Source organism: Rhinolophus sinicus, linkage group LG12 (genome assembly GCF_036562045.2).
Source record: "Rhinolophus sinicus isolate RSC01 linkage group LG12, ASM3656204v1, whole genome shotgun sequence".
Taxonomy (NCBI): Eukaryota; Metazoa; Chordata; class Mammalia; order Chiroptera; family Rhinolophidae; genus Rhinolophus; species Rhinolophus sinicus.
In genome coordinates this window covers 22,488,804-22,510,857 of record NC_133761.1, presented here as the reverse complement: position 1 = coordinate 22,510,857, position 22,054 = coordinate 22,488,804, and positions in this window count along the sequence as shown.

The window sequence follows — 22,054 nt, the reverse complement described above, 5'->3', positions numbered from 1 at the left end:
TTACAATATAATACTGAAATTTGATTTTTTTCTAAATAATACATTCATGAATGTATTTCCATAGAGTGCATATAATTCTATAGCCCTGATATTAAAAGAGTGGTCCATGTACCAACAGCATGGGCATCACCTGGTTGTTAGAAGTCTAGTCTCTCAGGCACCTCCCCACTTCTACTCAGAATCCGCATTACAATAAGATTCTTAAGTGATTGCCTGCAAATTAAAAAACACGAAACCTTGCTATATTGCATCATTTTAAATTGCCACAAAGTATTCATTTTTGATCTATCAATTTATTTAACCACTTTCTGGTTGCTTTTCTTCATTGTTTGAAGTAAATCACATTTTCTTTGGTTATATAATTCCATTGAGTGACAATCACATAATTTTCCTTCTAATCCCCAGTTTATAGAGACTTATTTTCCTATTCTTGATTATCTAAGGCATATATTGGGGGTGTGTCTTCTCTCAGCACTATACTGCAAATTGTGCACACCCAGCCTAGTTACATTTTTATCCCCCTTTACCTCCTTCATTTTCATAGCACTAATTGTTACTTAATACAGTTGACCCTTGAACAATTTTGGGGTTAAGGGTACCAACCTCACAGAGTTGAAAATTCCTGTTTAACTTCTGACTGCCCCAAAACTTAAGTTGTTGCTCGGTATCCACAGGGAATTGCTTCCAGGACAACCCCCATCCCAAAAACTCTGGAGGCTCCAGTTCCCTATAACAATGGTGTAGATCAATGCATAGCGTTGGCCATTTGCATCCGTGTATTCCCAACTGTGCATTAAAAACAATTCAGGTATTTATTGAAAAAAATCCACATATATGTGGACACATGCAGTTGAAACCCGTGTTTTCAAGGGTCAACTATACATTCAGTTCCTATGTGATGTAAAGCATTTGACTTGCCTGTCTTCCCACAGTGAACTACTTTAAGGAAGTGGTTAGTTTCGTGCACTGCTTTATCCCCAGCACTTAGAAGAATTTCTTATTTATAGTAGGTATTTAATACTTTCTTGTTGTATGAATGGATGCTCTTATTTCATGCCAAGCATTGCTCTAAGTGCTTTACATAATTATCTCATTTAGTTCTCACCAAAAATTTGTTCAGTACTATTGTTATGTACATTTTACCTAAAGAGAAACCAAGTCACAGAGATGTTAAATATCTTGTTCAAATCTCACAGCTAATGAATGTTGGCTAAGGTAACCTCAACTCAGTATACTGCTAGGAGACACTGCAACACCTGGGGTAATATCTAATAGCTAAATTGAAGAACTGGATTTAAATGTTAAGTCTAACTCCAAAGACAGTCCGACTCAATACTCCTTTCTAGATGTTGCATTAGGATGTTCCTATCCATTTTCTCCTTTAATGATAATAAAATAACCGTAAAAATATCTAGTATTCTCTCTGATTTACAGTTAAGTCTAGGAAATGAATTGAAATTAAAAGTGGTTTTAAAAAAACACTTCAGTCCTCAATCAATTCGAAGAAAAGTATGAGCTGAAATCTCCCTTACATTTAACATGTGAGAAGAGAATAACATTGGTCTGTGTCTTCCCTCAGCTGTTTTCTCTTTTTTAAAAAAATTCAAGTGTATCTCTTGAAATGAAACTATTCTACGATAGACTGATTGAAGACGGTAGCTTTTTTATATAGCCTTTTCTTGGTCCATTTATTTTCTGAATGTTCAACAAAACTTTTACCAGCCTGTAGTTCAGTATGAATGTTATTTATAATAGTTACATATCCAGGTAGTGCCATTTAGGACCAGAAAATAGATTATTTTTTTCCTCAATTTTCTGTAGCATATGTAATACCAGTAAATAAAAATGATTAAAATATCAACACAAAAGAAAATATTACTGTATGATTTACTTAAATTGACAAAAATTAATGGAAATATTATTCTGGCTGCCACTCCACTCTTATTACAACTCATAATGGGTAGCAAGCTTAGAGAATTGAGTTATTCTATGCAATAATTCTAATACAATCCCTGGGGACATTTAAAACCAGGCTGGATGAAGTAGTACAAGGTACACTGAAAAGGATAATTTTGTACAGGCAGGGAGATTTATTTAGATGCAATGCATCTTTTTTTTTTTTTTTTTTTTGTCTATAATTGCTCCTAAATTTTAAAGGACAGTTGTGTAAATTATAGTGTGCCTGTTCTTTTCTCAAATTACATGATTTTTAGTTATCAGGCACTGTACATTTATGGGAATGAGAAAGAGGAGAATATGGGATACATGCCTTGAGAACAGACTACTTGTTTCCAAAACAGGTTCCTTAGCAATTCTTAGTTCTTGACTTTATATCCTTTGCTCTTTGCCCTCTTCCCCAATCCATTCAAATACAGCCTAAAGTGAAATGGACACCTTCAAACTCAGGAAGTAAGTTTCCACTTAAAAAGGGAATTTAGGTGAAAGGTACAGAGAAAGGCAGACACGCATAGTACCCTCTCTTCACAGTGGATACAGAGTTCTTGCTTTGCATGCTAGTCCAGAACCACAAATATGTCTGCCTGTTGAAACATGCAAAGCAATTTTAATAATCAATGGAAAAATTATGATTTTTCTGTGATCATTAAAGTTTTTTTGCTCATATTAAAAATTCTCTTGCAATGAGTTATAAATTTGTAGAGAAATAAAAAATAGTGAAACTAATATTTAGTACATGTATTTGGAAACATTAGAAGCATTGACAAAGTATTTGTTAAAATCATACAGAGTATTGAACAGTTTTGAATTAGCTTCAATATTTTATATTTTCTGCTTTTAATACTGTGAAATACCATGAATTTCTTTATTGCAAAGTTTCTTCTTTTTTTCTTCTTCTTTTTTTTGGCCAGTGTCATTTCCTCTGAGACATCTTTAATCTTTTTGTCACAACCATTTTCTTCATTTATGTTGATAAGTTTGCCTTTACTGAGTTTCTCTGGCTTCGTATCTGTCCTCTCTTGCATGGCAATAATGTCAACATTTCCAAAATTAACTCTAACTCCATTTACTTTTGATTCATATTTTAGTTCTGGTAAATTTTTGTTTCTTTGCTTCATTTTTGTGTCTGTTCACCAATTCCCTCTTTTGATTATTCATTTTTGCATAATGTCATGTAAGTATGCAAGTTTATCACTGAGAAACGAGGAGATAATGCAACTACATGCTTTGGGGTTTGTGCATGAAAGAACTGATGTGATTGGTCCGTAATTACGATGTGCATCTGTTACTTAGGTAGTGATTTATGTACCAGAGATCTTGCTGCAAATTTGTACTTTATGCAATTACAGTTAGCATACCATGGAGTATCCCACGGTAACTAAAATATACACCATGTCATTAGGAGAACTTTGTAATTCATATTTCGCTAAATAGTGATAACTGAAATTCATACATAGTGGAATTGTGCAAATCAAGGACTGACTAGTATATTGCTGCTATACTTAATATTACTGCTTTCATCATCATTTTTACTACTATCTTTTATTGAATACCTATTATGTACCAGGAATTGCTTGGCCCTTTCTGAAAATTATTCCATTTAATCCTCACATGAAATCTATATGATATTGTAATATCTATTTTGTGGATGAGAGAATTGTATAATTACTTAGGAGGTTTTTCTAAGACTCTTTAGTGAGTGGCACAGCCAGAACTAGGCCAATCTAATTTCAATGCTGATGGTGGCTTGGATTTTACTTTAACACCTTTTAATTTGCTCAACCATTGTTTCCTATAATAAACTTTCTTGAACCACTTATAATTTCAACTGGGGCTTATGAGGTAATTCTCCTGGGATAAGAAGTTTCACTTATTTGCCACCTGTCTTGTGAAGAAATATAGTAGTCCTCTTCATAACCTATATCATTTATTAAGGACCAGACATAATTATGTTTTGTTAAACTTGCTCTAGTACTGTTCATTTTGATCCTCCAAGCCATTGCTACAAGGAAAATGCCATGTATTTTATATCTCAAAACATCTCGGTTGAACTATTGTAAGAGAGTACTCAACAATTCTCTAGAATTTGAAGCCTACTGAAATTAAATTATTTGGATCTATGCTGTGTACTGCCAGTGTAGTACACAGAATAGCACAGAATGGGATGAACTCAGATGAGCTTTGATTTAATCAAGGTGCTAAATCACAATGGTATTTTTATCTTACACAAAGTTTTCTCAGGCAGGAATTTCAATAACACAATCCTCAGTTAAGTTATTCTAGCCAAGAAAATAGAGTATCAGAGTTAGAACAGTTCTATGTTCTTTCCCACCCTGTTTGTCTTGTTTGTGTTGGTTCAACATTTATAAACTATACATTTCTTTTTTTTTTTTTTTTAGAATTCCAAAAGGAACTTTATATTAGCTAGAGTTAAGTATTTTTGAAGCTCATGAGATTAATTTACATTTTTTGGTAAATTCGGTTTAAAATTTCAACTTTAATTTGAAACGATAAGAGAATACTAAATGTACAATGACGTGAGACTAGTGTGAAAATTTTCCTGACATCTAAGATTTAAAAATCTATCTCCCTTAAATGCCAGTTGCTTTTCTAGCAATGATTAAATATTTGTGTGATTTAACTTAACTTCCTGAGGCTGTGAAGCCCCTAGTACATAGTGGGGGCTGGGGGGGGTTTGGGGGAGACCGGGCTTCACAAGAACCCATCACCCAGGCAGTCCGAAAGCTCACTGACTGATGTGTTCAATGACAGTTCTAGAAGGGCTGGCTCTAAGTCTATGGAGATAGTAGTTGGATTTTGTTTCCCGGGTCATTGTTCTTGACGAGGTTATTTGGGAGGGAATGAACTGTATGAAATAAGATTCAACAAAAGAGAAAACTTAAGAATGCTTTTAAAATACTCAATGAAAAATCTCTTAGTTTCTTACAAGCAGTCTAATCAATGTCTATGAAGTGCTTACACCATGGGGTGGGAATATTTTCCCTAACATACTGTCATTTTTGTGTTTATAGTGTAATCCTTAACTTTTTGTTAACATCTATCTCCTGGTACTTGCTGTTACATTTAGTAGAACAAGGTAGTTGTCTTATGCCAAGCAGATAGCTATGTTCTTTGATAATATGTTCAGTCATTTCAGGGCTTCCTATATCTGGTTTTTTTTTATTGTAATCTATACGTGTTTTTATTTTTATTTTAAGCCACCTTATTTTGAAACACTATCATTACAAGGGATCAAGTGCTTGAGTAATTTCGTATTTTGAGTCCATAATAGGGTCTCTTAACCTGGGCATATATGTGTGGGGAGGTCTATATTGTTGCACTTCAGGGCCTCTGGGATGTCCTTGTCATGGCATACAATGTGTGTGCTTTTATGCATTTTTCCAGAAAGAGTCTTTCACCTGGTTTTCAGTAAGACTGAGAAAGACTGGCCTTAATTTCATTCTCACTTAATTTTATTCTTTTACTTTGAGCAGAGTCATTCCCCACCATTGACCCAGTTGCTGGTCTTCCATAATCAGCTCTGGTCACCACAGTATTGTTCCTTCAGGGGACACTTGCAGGCTCTGCCCTGAAATGCTGGCTCAATCTTGCCAGGATCTCAGTTTCCAGCTCCGCCTGCTCCTTTGGCAGATCTCTGTTTTCCTCATGGCCTGCTCTCATCTGGATCTAGACATCAATTTTGCTTTGCTCCTGGTAAAGAAGATAGAAACTTGGCTATGTCAGCCTTACATTTTTTTTATCGCTTGGCTACATTTACTATTTTTTCGAAAAATAAACAGGTATATTTTGTATTTATATTTCAAAGTTCTTGAGGTCTTTAAAAGAAGAAATATGAAAAGAAAGCAGATAGAAAATATCTTCAAGTTAGGGAAAGAATCCATATTTATGGTACAGTCAACAGAGGAAAACTTCTAGACATGATAGGTATACACAGGTTTCCCCCACGACCTTAAGTAGTGTTCCTACAAAATCTTTCATAAGCCAAAATGATGTAAAGTGAAGAAACAATTACCTTAAGACCCATCTTGCGAACGAATGCACAAAATAAATCGAGATAAAGCACAGACGCTCCTAGACACAGTTCTAAGCTCTGAGCGCTTGATGCTGTGATGCTGAGTGTGGTTCCTGGGGAAGAAGGAACTTGGTGGTGACAGGTGCCATTCTAGCTGCCCAGGCAGCGTGCTCTATTAATAGCTCACTGCAAAACAAATGCTGAACACTGTTTTTGCTTTTTGCCTTTTTTCATAAAAGTGAAAATCTTCTTTGGATTTCTTTCTTTTAGCGAAAACAGGTACTAATATAAGTCTTTTGTAAAACCACAGTGGTGTAAAGCGAAATTTTGAAAAGCAGGAGATACAAGGTCGGACATTTAAGTTCAGGAATTCATCCTAGAGAAAGTTCTACATATCTCACTGCTGAATATCACTATTGTCACCTTCAAAATACTCCCCTTCAGAAGCTATGCACCAACACCAATGCCTAGTCCACACTTCAAAACAATTTTGGAACTCTTTTTCTGGAATGGCCATCAGAGCTGATGTCCTGAATTTCATCCAAATGTCTTCCTTTAAATATTTACTTTATCTTCGAGTAAAGAAAGAAGTCATTGGGGCCCAGATCAGGTGAGAAAGGAGGGTGTTCCAATACAGTTATTTCTTTCCTGGTTAAAAACTCCCTCATAGACAGTGCCATGTGAGCTGGTGCATTGTTGTAATGCAAGTGCCATGAATTATTGGCAAAAAGTTCAGGTCATCTAACTTTTTCACGCAGCCTTTTCAGCACTTCCAAATAGTAAACTTGGTTAAATGTTTGTCCATTTGGTACAAATTCATAATGAATAATCTCGCTGATGTCAAAAAAGGCTAGCAACATGGTTGAAACAAGTTCACGGACTTAATTGTCAAATATCTTACTTGTATGTCCTGTGGTTCGAAGGGAAAGCTGTGAAGTCTATCCAGGCACCCAGCTGGAGGTGATGGGTTGATAGGCAGTCTTCTAGAATACTAACCTCTTCCCTAAAATAAACCAACGATATCGTAGATGCATGTTTCCTGCCTTTTCAGCATCCACTCTGCCTTTGTCTGATAACAAACCCTCATTTTTAGTGAGATAACCCTTCTTCCCTACTCACATCCTCATAGTTGGAGAAAGATTGACACTATACCTAATTTATGAGTCTATTCTTCTGGTAACAACATGAGAAAATTTAGGGGGAAAAAATAGCACATCCAGAACTTTTGTTTAACTGTTGGAAGAGATCACAAACTTTTTTTCTTGGAACTGCTGGTCTGGAACTGCTTATGCAAATCTTGTACCTTGAATCAACACACAGGGGAGAGGAATAGAAAAGGGTCTTGAAGGTCCTGATGCTGTCTTCTGAGCCACTGCATCAAATAGTGAGATTGCACCTGAAACTGGATTTACACACTGGTTATTTAGTTCAGTAGAGTGGACATTTCCCATCTTTCTTCATAAGCTAATTTAAGGTGAGTTAATCGTGTACATGGATGGAGTCCTAACTCTTGTATGAGCATTAAATTTAGGTGAAACAATGAGTTTGGAGATATTTGCATCCTGGAGCATCATTCTCCCTCTTCAGTGCTTGTATCCCTGTATCCAGTGCTCTCAGGTCACCTCCAGCTTTCCAGAGCCCCACAGAGAGCCCTGCCCTTTCTGGCAGTGCTGAAGCATCCAGGCCTTGAGCTTCTTTCCATAACTAAATTTATCTGTTAATCAGTACTTTTATCTCACAGCCTTACTTGCTGATTGGGTCATGTGACATATTAACATGGTACAGAGTTAATAGTGGGAAATATCTGTTTCTTATTCAAAAATTAGGTACCTTTTAAAAGGAGGCTCAATGTCTTAACCCAAACTATGAGAGATTTTTAGTGTTTGTGATAAATACACAGGGGGAAAAACAACCTTAGTGATTTAAAAAGTCTGTTGTTGGTTTTCATCACTCTACTTACATGAGTGTTAATGTGACTGAAATATCTTTGAAGACAATGTCTCTGTTTTATTTCATATACTCCATATCTGACATTTCTCAGGAATTAATAAACACCATTTAAATTCTCATTTTCAGATATTGGAGCGAATTACTGCTTTTTAAAAACATTACAGAACCTACCCAGGTTGATTTTGGGGACTTGATCCATGGTGTGGAGAGCCAGACTCAGGAAGTCCACAAGGGCAGTGCAACTACTACCGTGTTGCCCTGAAAATAAGACCTGGTCTTATATTAAGGTTTGCTCTAAAAGACGCGGTAGGGCTTATGTTCAGGGGATGGGGATGTCCTCCTGAAAAATCATGCTAGGGCTTATTTTGCAATTAGCTCTTATGTTGGGGAAACACACAAGTCTCTATTTCATTCTGTCCTTAGAGCTGGAATGGGTCTATGGTGGAAACCACGGCTTTCACATAGAGGAAAGGACCTGCTTGTCAGCGGAGAACAGACTTGGACAGTACTCCGCGTGTCTTGGCACCAATACTGCTCCTGGGAGAATGTGAGCGAACACCAGTGGGTTGCTCATTCTATGTTATTGCCACACGAATAAAACTGATTCTTTCTTCTGTTGATTAGCAGAGAAATCATGGTAGGAGTTAGTGAGGGAGTTCTTGAGAGAGACGCAATTTCTGATGAAATTCCTCTTCCTGAAACTAAAGCACCCTAGAGGTGACAAGAACTCTTAACTACATTTCTTCCTGTGGTGGTAGCTTTATTTTCAGAGCATTGAGATACTTTCTGCAATCACATTCCTTAAATATCTTGCATATTTGAAATCACAGGCGGCAAACTTTCAAAAACATTATTCCCATTTAGTTCCTCTCTGGGTAACCACCTCCTCATTTACAAGACTCAAACATTGTTTTTCAGGAAGTTTGGCCAAATTGAAGTGATTTCTGTTTGCTACATCATTGTTGTTGATTGGCTTCTTATATCAGCATAACTTCTCATTCCAGTGGAAACGATAGGCACTTACTAGAACCCTTGTTCAATCTCTCAGCTACCCCGCTGCAAAACTGCTGTGTTCCTTTGGATAACCAATCAGTGGGATTTTACTGTTATGTCCTAGCAGGGGAAACTACTTGATCTGTTCTGCCCTTTTCATTTCACCAGTTTATGGAATATTTCCAAGGATCAAATAAATTAATTTCTGTGGTTCGAACAAAAATTTTCAAAGCTACCTTGTTGAGAACTAATAGAAGGTATTTAAAAATGTAATTATCAAGTCCATCAAAATATACATAGCATTGTGTTAGACATTATTCAGAACAGATGAACAGTAGTTTTCTACAACTTTATAAAGTTAAAACCTTACTGGGAGATAGTTGTCTATTTCTAACATAAAGTGTTTGATTTGGTTTTTCTTCCACTATTGTGAACTATCTGGGCTTTTCAAAATGTTAATCCTTCATTGTATTCAGGTTATTTTAAAATTTAAATGTTCTTTTCATTCAGTTTTGTAGGGAAAAAAAGAAATTCCATTCCTTTCCATTATGAATTGTTGATTATATTATTATTTGTATTCATCAAATATCATATAGAATGATTTTAATTAATAAAAGTAAGGTTTAAATGCAGATTATTTTAATTATGTCTCATCATATTTTTGGTCCCCTACCCCAGTTGGTTTATTGAATCTTATTTAGAACAAAACATGGAATTAAAACTGAATGTTCTGTTCAAATTATAATGTTATGATTCTTTTTTTTTTTTTTTTTTTTAAGATTTTATTGGGGAAGGGGAACAGGACTTTATTGGGGAACAGTGTGCACTTCTAGGATTTTTCTCCAAGTCAAGTTGTTGTCCTTTCAATCTTAGTTGTGGAGGGTTCTGTTCAGCTACAAGTTGTTGTCCTTTCAATCATAGTTGTGGAGGGCGCAGCTCAACTCCAGGTCCAGTTGCCCGTTGCTAGTTGCAGGGGGCACAGCCCACAATCCCTTGCGGGAGTCGAAAGGGCAACCTTGTGGTTGAGAGGACACGCTCCAACCAACTGAGCCATCCGGGAGCTCAGCGGCAGCTCAGCTCAAAGTGCCATGTTCAATTTTAGTTGCAGGGGGCGCTGCCCACCATCCCTTGAGGGACTTGAGGAATTGAACTGGCAACCTTGTGGTTGAGAACCCACGCTCCAACCAACAACTGAGCCATCCGGGAGGCAGCTCAGCTCAAGGTGCTGTGTTCAATCTTAGTTGCAGGGGGCAGAGCCCACCATCCCTTGAGGGACTTGAGGAATTGAACTGGCAACCTTGTGGTTGAGAGCCCACTGGCCCATGTGGGAATTGAACCAGCAGCCTTCGGAGTTAGGAGCACGGAGCTCTAACCGCCTGAGCCACCGGGCCGGCCCATAATGCTATGATTTTTAATTAATTTGACCAATCAAACACATATAATGTTATCTTTTCTTCTTTTTTCTCTTTATTAAGGTATAATTGAAAAACATTGTATATACTTAAGGTGTACAACTTATGTTTTACATAAATACACATTGTGAAATAATCATCACAACAAGCTAATTAACATATCTACCATTACATCTGCAATATAAACACTGGCTTTATAAATGTTTGAGTTCAGGCTAGTTTTAGAAATATGAACATTGCTTCTAATGAAACTGAGTACCCCAAATTTTTCTTTGCTTTTATCATTAAAAAAATAAATAAAGTCATGGAATTAGAACAAGAAGAGACTTTAAAGTTATTTCTACTTTTTTTTTTTTTTCATCTTACAAATGGCAAAATTAAAACCCTGCAAGCAAGTAGTTCATGTTTCACTGTTAAGGGTGAATTATCTAACAATAGCAGAGCCAGTCACTGGATGATTTTATACCAAACTATTTCCTTTTGTGGTAGACGTTTAATTTTGCACATTTGGGTATATTCCTGCTTCTAATAAATAAAGTACTATTGTGTTTAGGATACTGCTAAAGAATTGAAAAGCCTACTTGGATGAGAATATAAAATCACAAGATTCTTATCTATTGAGCCCACAAGTATATGCGTGGTGTTGTCCTAACTTCCTTCCAAATATTCACTTGCAGCTACTCTGTGAAGCAGGTATTATTATACCTATTTTACAGATGAGAAAACTGAGCAAGTGTAAGTAACTTGCTCAAGGTCCTGTACATACTGAGGTTGATCTAGGATTCAAACCCAGGTAGTCTGACACTAGAGTTTACTCTATTAGCCAATGTGATAATGAAGTGATTTCATAACTTAGTTAAGATCTTTGTGAAATCTCAGTTAATTAAAACAAAACACTTTGGTTTCATTCCTGGACATTTTTTTTTTTTTTAAATATTAAAGTTTATTGGGGCAACAATGGTTAGTAAAGGTACATAGGTTTCAGGTGTACGATTCTGTGATACATCTTCTATATATCACATTGTGTGTTCACCCAGAGTCAGTTCTCCTTCCATCACCATATATTTGATCCCTTTTACCCTCATCTACCACCCCTCTCCTCCCTTATCTTCTGGTAACCACTAAACTATTGTCCATGTCTCTGAGTTTTTGTTTCTTTGTTTGTTTTGCTTGTTCCTTTGTTGTTTTTAGTGTTACATTCCACATATCAGTGAAATCATATGGTTCTTGACTATTTGGTCTGTGGTTGAGCCTTGGCACATTTAAAAAAATTATCTTGGTGAGTTTAATATACAACCAAGAGTATAAACCCCTGGGAGGGAACGATGCTTCCTATTTTAGTACTGAGCTCATGTTAATGTATTTGCTCTCTAATTTCCCTGTTTTGCATTCCCTATTCTTGAAGTTCAAAGTCCAATCTAAGAGTATATGTGAGTAGTTATGGAGACCATGAAAGAAGAGATTATAAATTCTAATGGGAGGTAATATTTAAAATTTCATTTATGCAATGACATTCTGCTAATAACATGTTAAAATACAAGTCACCATTATCCTGCAAGGCCCGTAAATTGACTGAAATGAAATAACTGATTCCAACTTGTGCCTGAAATTTTCTCTTCTCTGAAAGAATTAAAGTCATTGAAGACTACCTTAATTGGCTACACAACCAAATATCTCCTATACACTAGTTAACTTATTTTAATTTTTAACTGTTGTAGCTATTATAGAATCAAGGATCCTTAAACAATCGTTATTTCCTTGCCTGTCTACTGGTTGCCATGTTGAAACACCAAAATTAGTATTTGGAAATTATTTTAGTCTGAATTTACTATTCTTATTGTCATTTCATAAATATCTCATGGCAGATCAAGTGTAACTAATGATATAAGAAAAATGCATGTTTAAATGTAAACTCTGCAAATGAGAACAAGAAAATTTTAGATGTTGGAAAAATTTCATAAAACAATTAGTAAAATTTGCCACATTTTCCCATTTTTGAAATATAATACCATCAATTATTTTATAGCTCATTAATTCTGATTCTATAACAAAGATATATATTCACCTACTACTGATCCAAATAGAAAATACATATTCTTCATATTTTTAAAGTATTTTTCCAGAGAAAATAATAAAACCAAATGTTGAGATAAATGAGTCTGTGAATAATTCTATGTCTGTAGTGCCATAATAATATGGGGCTCAAACTTCTTGCCAAGTTTTGCTGCTGCTATTATAAATTAGAAGTGTGTGAAACCATTTTCTTCTTTAAATGCACAATTTCATTAACCAATGTAACCAAATTCAATAAATTTATAAAATTTTTAAAAAAAATATTTTCAAGCTATAACCATTTTAAAAATGGAATCACTTTCTTCATCACGGCTAATATTCACTTAATTTTAAGTAGCCAAAAAAATGAAACCATCTAAAGATATTTCAACCCTGTAAAAGAAACGGGTTTCTCTAAGAAACTTATTATCTTAGCTATCATAAAAAAAATAAATAAATAATTTTTTTAAAATGCCAAAGATTTTTCTATGAATGAAAAAAAAAAGATCTTTGGCAAGGGTGGGTGTTATTTGATGATTCTTGTCAGTTCATCTTATCAGATGAGAGGAGGAAAATAATATCATATAACTAAATCTGTAGCCAATAACTTAGAATTAAAGGAAATTTAGAAATAATTTGGCATCTTTTTACAGAAAAAAAAATTAAGTGCTTGCTCAGAATCCTATATGAATTTATGATAGATCTATATGACTGAAGCTCATGTCTGGTTATGTTCCCCTTTTCCCTCAATAGATAAGTTTTGATGTAGCTATGCTTTAAAATTTGTTGTGAGCAGTATGTTACTGCACATTATAAAAAGAAATACGTGTGTGTGTGTGTGTGTGTGTGTGTGTGTGTGTGTGTAGTGATATTACTGTATTGTCAATAAAACAATTTGTGTAAGTTATTTTACTAGGATGGTCACATATTCTATGTTTGCATTCAAGTTTTCTTACTTAGTAGTGCTCAATAGAGCTAAGAGCCAGTACACATCACAAACTAGTTAATCTGGCCCATAAAGTGAAGAAGCCAATATTTTTGGCATCATTAGCACCAGTAAGTTGACCAGGTTTAGAAATATCAGAAAAGATAAGCTCCAGTGGATTTAAATTCTTGCCTTTCCGATAGTTTTGTAGCTGTGACTCTTACAGATACAACTCAAGTGGGTGCAAAGTGACGGGGATGGGAAAAAGTTACTGAGGCTTTGCTACTTAACATGAGTACATCCATTAAGGACAAGTTAAAAAGGACAAGTTATTGAAATGTATAGCATCTATCAGAATTAAAGGGAAATATGCATAATGAAAGGTAGAATTTGTTTCTTATGGTACAAATTATATAGAAGCTTGGCACACAATTTTGCATAATTTAAAAGTTGATGAGAAAAATACCCATTAGGGCATCTTATCAATTCACCAGTTGGTGTGGGATTATTACTACCTAAGGCATGTTTTTTAATGTTTTAATAAGTTTACTTTTACATCATCCAAATGATTATTTTTCTAGTGCTTTCTGTATATGGTGGTTTTAAAACCACTCTGAAGATTACTTGTTTCCATTCTTGGCTTCTCTGTGTTTCAAGTCCTTTGACACTCGACAGCTATAACTAAAGTGAAGTTAGAGGTTTCTTAGAAGAGAGGACTCTTCAGCTCACCACTGTTATCTGTCCTTATTTAAAGTCCTATTATTTACCTGTTATGAGGCTGACAGGAGCAAAGAAATAGTGCTGTGACTTTTGACGCTGTGAGAGCCAGGTGTTGCTCCTCTTAATTTCAGTTTGTTATATTTTTGACCATCATATTTATAGAGTATAACTTGATCATAGTCTATGCCATATATATTTTGAATAATTTGCTCATATAGATGAAACACATGAAAAAGATGGTACACAGATACTCTAGAGCTGAAAATTCAATGTTGCACAAAACTCTGTGTTGGGAAATCAAAGTTTGTCACTGAGGTATCCATTAAAGTTTTTCATTAGATGAAATGAAAGCAACTGTAAGTAAATGTGAAGTATCTAAAAAACTGCCCTCATGGAACATCAAGTTGAAAACATATCAAAGAAAGGAGACAAATAAAAGAAACCTTTCAACATGGCTGTGTATTAATCAATGAAAATTAATTACACTAAATGGAACTCAATTTAAAAATGTCCTCTATCACCACCAACACAAAATTATGTTATTTTAGTATTTTACCAGTTGTTTAAAAATCTAGAATTTGATCATCATAAGTGTATTCTATTAACCTGGCCCTCCTTTATTCTCATATTTGATAGATATTAACCAAGTTTAATACAATAGATTTACCTCAACCAAATAAATAAATATGAACTCTTTTTAAAAATTACGCTACACAAAATTAATTTAAACAAGTTTGATGTTTCAATATGAAATTAATAACCCCATCATAGTCTGTGTCTGAAGATGGGAGGGACCTTAGGAAAATAGTACAATAACTCTACTACTTTTGTTGATGAGAAAATATGCTTATAGAGGTAAAAATGCCCTTTCTTCTACTCAATAGTTAAATACTAGAAAAATTGGAATTTTTACTCATTTTTTCTTATTTTAATGATATCTATACTTCATAATTCTACTTCTTCAGCATAAAAAGTGTTCTACAAATTAAAAGATCTAATTTTTTGTTTGTTTTAATTGTCTATTATTTTGTAAAATTTTTACTAAACCTTACAATCACATAGTTTAAAAAATATGTTCTGATGATATCTCTCTACATCCTTAACTCTTCAAATGAGTATGCCATAGTACCACTGGAAGTCACATGGAAAGGATTTCTATAGTTTCATGCATTTTCAAAAAACTTTTTGTAGAAACTCCAGAACTACCACTGGATGGAACTCAGATATTTAGCATTTTAGACACAACTAGTATTTGCTTAATTTGGTTCTCTATCTTTTTCCTCCATCAGCAAAAGCATCTGCCATTTTAAAAGTTCCCACTGTTTCGTATGAAAAATCATAAATTTCCTTTCCTTGAAAAACCACATTGAAATGTCTTTTATTAATTTTAGGGAATTACAGTATGTCATCACATCTATAACCAAGGAAATAAAGGTTAGCAATGCTTACTTGTTAATTCAGTAGTTATGCCCTCAATCCTTGCTTAAGGATGAACAAGGCCACTCCACTAACAAATAGAAAATAAAATATAGGTTGGTGTTAGGTCAGAAACCATGAAGGTTCTGAGACTTAACCCTACTTAGAAGATAAGAAGTTAGAAGCATGCACACATGTACATGTATATCGCAAGGCAAAGAGGCCAGAGAAAAATAAGACATTTCATTACTATTATTCATAGTAACTGTAAGTAAATGTGAAGTAATGTTTTGTAATGTTTCCCTGAGCTCCGATGTAGACATAGTTATTTCGTGAGAGACAGATGGTACCTGCACATGAAGTAAAGTACATTATAGGAGAGCCTAGAAATTAAAAATAAACAAAACATAATTCTGATCTTATTTGGATTTTCATGACCTACCCATCCTCCTCTCCAGAGAGAGAGAAAAACCTTATCTTTACTCTAGAATATAAGCAAAGCTACTCTGGAGAGGGAACAAAGAGGTATTTACCTTTACTAACTTGGACCATTTCTGGAGAAGGAGATGTCCCTAAGATTTATTATCCTGGAATGTTTCCTTATACACATATTCCTAAATTAGCAGTAAATGCCTTTGCTCAGAGAACCAGAACCACAGAAAGATAAAATATTAATGAAGATTTGTCTTTGTCCCCCTGCAATTGGTCTTGGGATTTTCAAAGTTCTACATCAGTGTGCCTTCCTCTTAGGTGATACCTTTGCTTTGGTTGGCATCTGTGTCAGAGGGTCCTGGAGGCTCACCTGCAGATTAAATCCAGCTCTGTGCTTGCTTCCCTTTCCAACTATGTGGTTCTGGAAACTCTTCTGAACAAATATATTTCCCCTCTTTCCAGGGTCACTTCATTTTGTGTTTGGCTTTTTTGGAGGAACACTGTTGGAAAAAAAAAAAAAAATTGTCTCCCGTTTTTGGTCAGCTAAAATTTCTTAATTTTAATTCTTTCTTTTTAAATTAAAAGTGAACCATTCTTTGGACCCAAAGTAAATGCATTTTTTAATCATTCATTTGTTTTATTATATTAGCAATAACTCAGTGCCAGATACTGTATAACCACTGGATATACCACGATAAATACATTACAGTTCCTGCCCTAAAGAGGTTATAGTCTAGTAAGGAAGTCAAACTTGGAAATTCATTGCAATGTATCATAAATATATGCTTGAAATCTTAGAGGTTGAGTCAAATGAGGTGGATTCAATTCTATCACATGGGTCAGAAATTCTTCAAAAAGGAAATTAACCTCAAAAGATGAAATGTGTTGGCTAACTGTAAAGGAGGTGGGAATTATGAAGAAAAGGGTATTCCAGGGAGAACAGTAATGGGATCAAAACATGGAGACAAAACTAGATGTGATATTTGGAGAAGCATGAATAACTCAGCATGTAGGAAAATGGGATGTGAGAATTCAGAGAAGAAATAGAGCTAAAGACAGAGGTATATGTCAGATTATGAGGGCCTTAAATGTCATATTAAGGCATTTCTATCTTATTCTTATGGACAGTAGTCTTAAAATTTATTTTTTTTCAGTAGGAAAAGTATTTCTTTAATGGGAATTGTCTCAGTTAAAAATTTAAAACTACTGCTATAGGTAATAATATACTTAAAGTGATGCATTTAAAAAAAGATTAGTCTAAGAATAGAAAATAGATTGAACAAGTGTAACTATGGAGAAAGAGATAAGTAGAATATTTCAGGCAAAACATGAAGAGGGCCTGGATTAAGATAATGTTTATGGAGACAGAAAATATGGATATAAATTATTAAGTATGACTATGTGGATATGACCAGACAGGTTTTGGCATTAAGGGACTATGTGATTGTTTATGCTATTACTGAGACAAGGCTGGCTCTGAATTGGTTTACTTAGAATGACAGTGGTACATCTGTAAGATAGGTATAATAACAGTATCGATCTCTCAGAATTGTGGTGACAGTTAGCTAACACATAGAAATACTACATGATTGATATTACTTTTATGAAGATGATGTTATACTCAAGTAGAAATCTATCACTGGTAAATGAATAACTGTGTGTGGAACTAGGAAGAGAGATTATGAGATTATGTCTGGCCGTAAAGAATTGAGAACAATCTGCATATGGTAAGCAGTTTTTCCTGATTCTTTCTAACTGGATCTTGTTGCTTATTATTTTGAGTTCTCGTAATAATTGCTTCTGTAAATCACTTATCTTAATTTTGGAATGAAAATCTTTGCTGGCAACGATTGCAACTGACTCATTTGTACTCTCCAGTGTGACCTGAATATATTACACATTTTAAAAGAGAGTTGAAAATATTTGGGGGTAGTGTATTGAGGGTGGAGAGTGATTTCTAATGGGTAGGACACAGTGTAAAGTAATAAGCTCAGAACAAGCACAAATCAGTCTAAATTCTTTCCCAACTTAGTCACTAACTGGCAGATAATGGCTATTGAAAGATCACTGCTTTCTTTACCTTTACTAGAGTCTAAATTTTCTCGTCTGCAAAATTGGGGGGTTGGTGGAGGGAGTAAAGCATATCATTTCTAAGGTTCCTTCCAGCTCAGTCTAAAAAAAAAATCATAGTGTGAGGATGGATTTTTTTTTTTTTTTTTGCAAGCTTCAGCATGTGAGGGTAACCTTTTAAGGGCGAATGGAATGATGGATGGGATGTCAGAATTGTAGAAGGGAATGAGCTGATTGCAACGTGCTCAAGCAAGGATGTGGTGAGCATTTTGGCAGCACTGACCTAAGATCAGACAGTAAAGTTGAAATTGATACAAGGGAAATTAAGTTTACAAGGTACAGAATGTTTCCAAAAATTAGGGCAGGAACAAGGCTTTCTTTCACTTTGGGGGACAATTCAGAGCTGGCAGAACAGGCCTATAGGCTTTTCTAATATCTTCTCAAACTCTTAAGAATGCAGAAGACTTTGAAACACCTTACGTTTGATAAGTGATGTTTTGTTGTTAAATTAGCAAGGTTATAGCAGGGAAAATTACACTCTTCAGTGTCTCTAATGCTATGATTTGAAAAATAAAGGAAGAACTAGGATATAGGCATGACTTGATTTCCTGAAAATGGAATGAAATAAGAAACATCAACCATATGTTTTTGGAAAACAAAAACAAAACACTTTGGTAAAAAAGCTTTCATTTGCACCTCTTCTGCTTCTTTTCCGTGGCAGATGCACATTGAAATAAAACACTTAGCTCTCTCTTGAAAAGCCTGATTAAAGAAAGTACTTATCTTTATATAAACTACTCTAATGTAAAGTCATGCTACATTTTTTGACCTTTATAGTGAAATCAGAATGATTTTTTTTGGTTTTAATTTAGACTCTCCTCTTTGGTTCGTTATGCACAAATTAAGCTCCTTCCCATTAATGGGTTTTCTTCCAATTCAAGATACAGATCAGAAAGAATTCCAGGCCCCGTAGCATCACAAGGCACTTGACTTCAGGAAACAGTTAAAAACAAACACATGGGGTTATTTTAATTTGGCATTTCCCTTGAGGAAATACCAACTATTTTGAAAAGTTCATCACATTTTGTTGCTTAGATGATAATGTAATAGCAGGAAAAGCATTCACAGAATACAGGAAGCAATGAGACAGATTCTCTGCCTCTCCTTCGGTTGGTTGGTCCAAGTGAGCAGGCTTTCCAGATATAGTGATTGCCCTTGAAATTCATTCACTTGGTACCCAAGCTAATCACGACACCAATCCTCATAATATTCAGCTTAGCTTAGGGTCAGTAATAGAGTTAAGGAAATGTTCCAGCTTGTATTTGGCAAGATCCCCATACTTTCCTCCTTAGGAATAATTTCTGTGGGCATAAAACTGAAAGCAACAAACAAATGAGAGAAACAAACAAAAAAAACCTCTTAGACACAGATAACAGTTTAGAGGTTAGGGGTTAAGGGGGGAGGGGAAGAGGTAGAAGAGGGTAAAGGGGGTCAAATAGGTATATGGTGACGGTAGGAGACTTGACTTTGGCTGGTGAATACACAATACAGTATATAGATGATATAGAATTGTACACTTGAAACTTATATAATTTTATTAATCAATGTTACCCATATAAATTTAATAAAAATAGAAAAAATAATTCAGTGTGAAGGAGGAGAAAGGGAGGCTATTTCCTTGTTATAACACCTTCCATTAGAGAAGATGTGCAGTTTTAGGTTGGAGACATAAATCTTTAACATAAAAAAGAAACCTGTCAAATGTGAGAAGCAGGACTATAGGAACATCTACCTTCTTTCAAAATTATGTGTTTTAGCATCATGCACTTGAAGAGTAGATTTGGTAAGAAAATTAAGCTTAAAGGGAAGCTCTAGTTAAACATTTATTTGTAATATGTGAGCAGTAAACTCATCTACAAGTTGAAATGTGGGACAGTCAAAACACAAGGAAAAGCTTTGGAGTTTAGAATAATAATGATAATTTCTTAGGAAAATCATTTACAGAAGTGACGGTCAAGTTTATTTAAATGTTTTTGCTTCTTATTATAGCAATAGCAAGAAATGAAAATTAAATCCAAGATATTTTTCTTTTAATTGGAAAGGATATGAAAGTTTTATAGAAAACATTATTGGCCAAACTGGTTTTTCTTTAAAAAGAATTCTCATACATTAATGTTACTTATTTAAATTGGTTCAATGTCTAAAAGAGAGTGTGATGATTATTATTAAAATTACCAGTGAATGTACACTTCGATCTAATTATTCCATTACTTTATATGTCCTGTAGATATATTCATATGTATGAAATATATCTTACTATGTACTTACTGCACTGAGAAAAGATTAGAAATAATCTATAATCTGATAACATGCATTGGTTAAAGAAATCTAGAAAGCAAACATATATATATATATTGGAGTGCCAAAAAATGTATACACATTTTAAGAGATGGTTAGCGTTGCTCAAGCAGTAGTTCGCCGTAATCAGAAGTGTCTGGATGCTGATGGTAATCACGCTGAGCACCTCTTATAATTGCAAAAGTCAAATGTTGTCAGTATATATTAAGTGTTAACATTTTAATAGTTTTTTCCTTTCTTAAAATTTGTATACATTTTTTGGCACCCTCTATGTATGTGTGTGTGTATATATATATATATATATATACACACATATATATATATATATATGTAGAGAGAGAGAGCGAGAGAGAGATCCAAAATATATTAACTGAATAAAGGCAATTGCTATATACACATCATATCAGTGTGTATAGTATGCTATCAGGTGGGTTAAATAAAAGGGATGTTTGTTATAAACATAGAAGATCTCTGAAAGGATATACAAGAAAGTGTAAACCCAGGTTCCATCTGATACCTGGAGGCCAAGCTTTGGAAAGGAAATCACCCTTTTGAATGGGACGCCTTGTGAATATTTCCATTTCAAAACAAATGAAAAATGAAATATAAGTAATACATAAATGAAATTAGTTATTGGCCATTAGAATATTTGCAACATACAGAAATAAATGAAAAGTGCCTTAACTGATAATATAAACAAATCTACTATATAGAGTATTTTTGATAATTCTCCTCTAAACATTTATATATTTTTTTACATAGTTAAACTTAAAATGTGTATTTAGACATAGTGCTTCTTTCAGTTAATGTACCAGAAGCATTTCCCTGTCTTATTTCAGTACTTCGCAAACATCTGTTTTAATGATTATAAATGCTATGCTATTCATATAGAATAATTTATTTCACTCTTTATCAATATTGTATAGTTAATTTGCTTGTAAGTTTTTCAGTACCATAATTAACATTTATGGAAACATTTTGTTTGCATTTTAGGTTACATATTATTAAAGTAGAATTATTTAGTCAAAGGGTGTGCATTTATTTAGGATACTTGTAGTTTATAAAAATGAAGTGCCTGACTCCCTGGCAAACTTTCCTAACACTGATTGGCACAGTGTGACATTTTATAGTTATTTTAAATTACCAATGAGTTTATTGATTTAAGTATTTGTTTATGTGTTCACTAGCTGTTTGCATTCCCCTGTGAGTGTGCTGTGTGTTTGTTTCCATGTAGTTTTTATTTTTTAGGTGATTTTAGTATTTTTCTTAGCAATTTACACCAGCTTATTATATATTGAAATTATTAATCTTTTATCTGATATTTGTTATAAATATTTTCATCTTATTTCCCTTGAAAGGTCTTCCATTGTTTTTAAGCTTATAAATTCATTCCTGAATTAAGATTACATTTATATTCACCTCGCTTTTCTTCTATATTTTATCAATTGATTTTCAAAACTATAATTTGTTGAGACTACAATGTGATTCTAAGTTTTTAAGACTGATTGATTGTTTTTCCAGAGATAGACATTTTCTATTATTCTTTTTTTGATGTTCATTTTTTGTTTTAATGACAGGAGCATTTTCATCTTTAAATGAAGCTATCTCCATTCAGTTCCTGGCAATCTTAGAAAATGTCCTTCTTCCCTGCAGTCAAGGAGTCACTGCTTCAATTTATTAGATTTTTTGCCTTGATTTTTGATAGAAATGTAAAGTAAAATGCTTTTCAATTCCTTC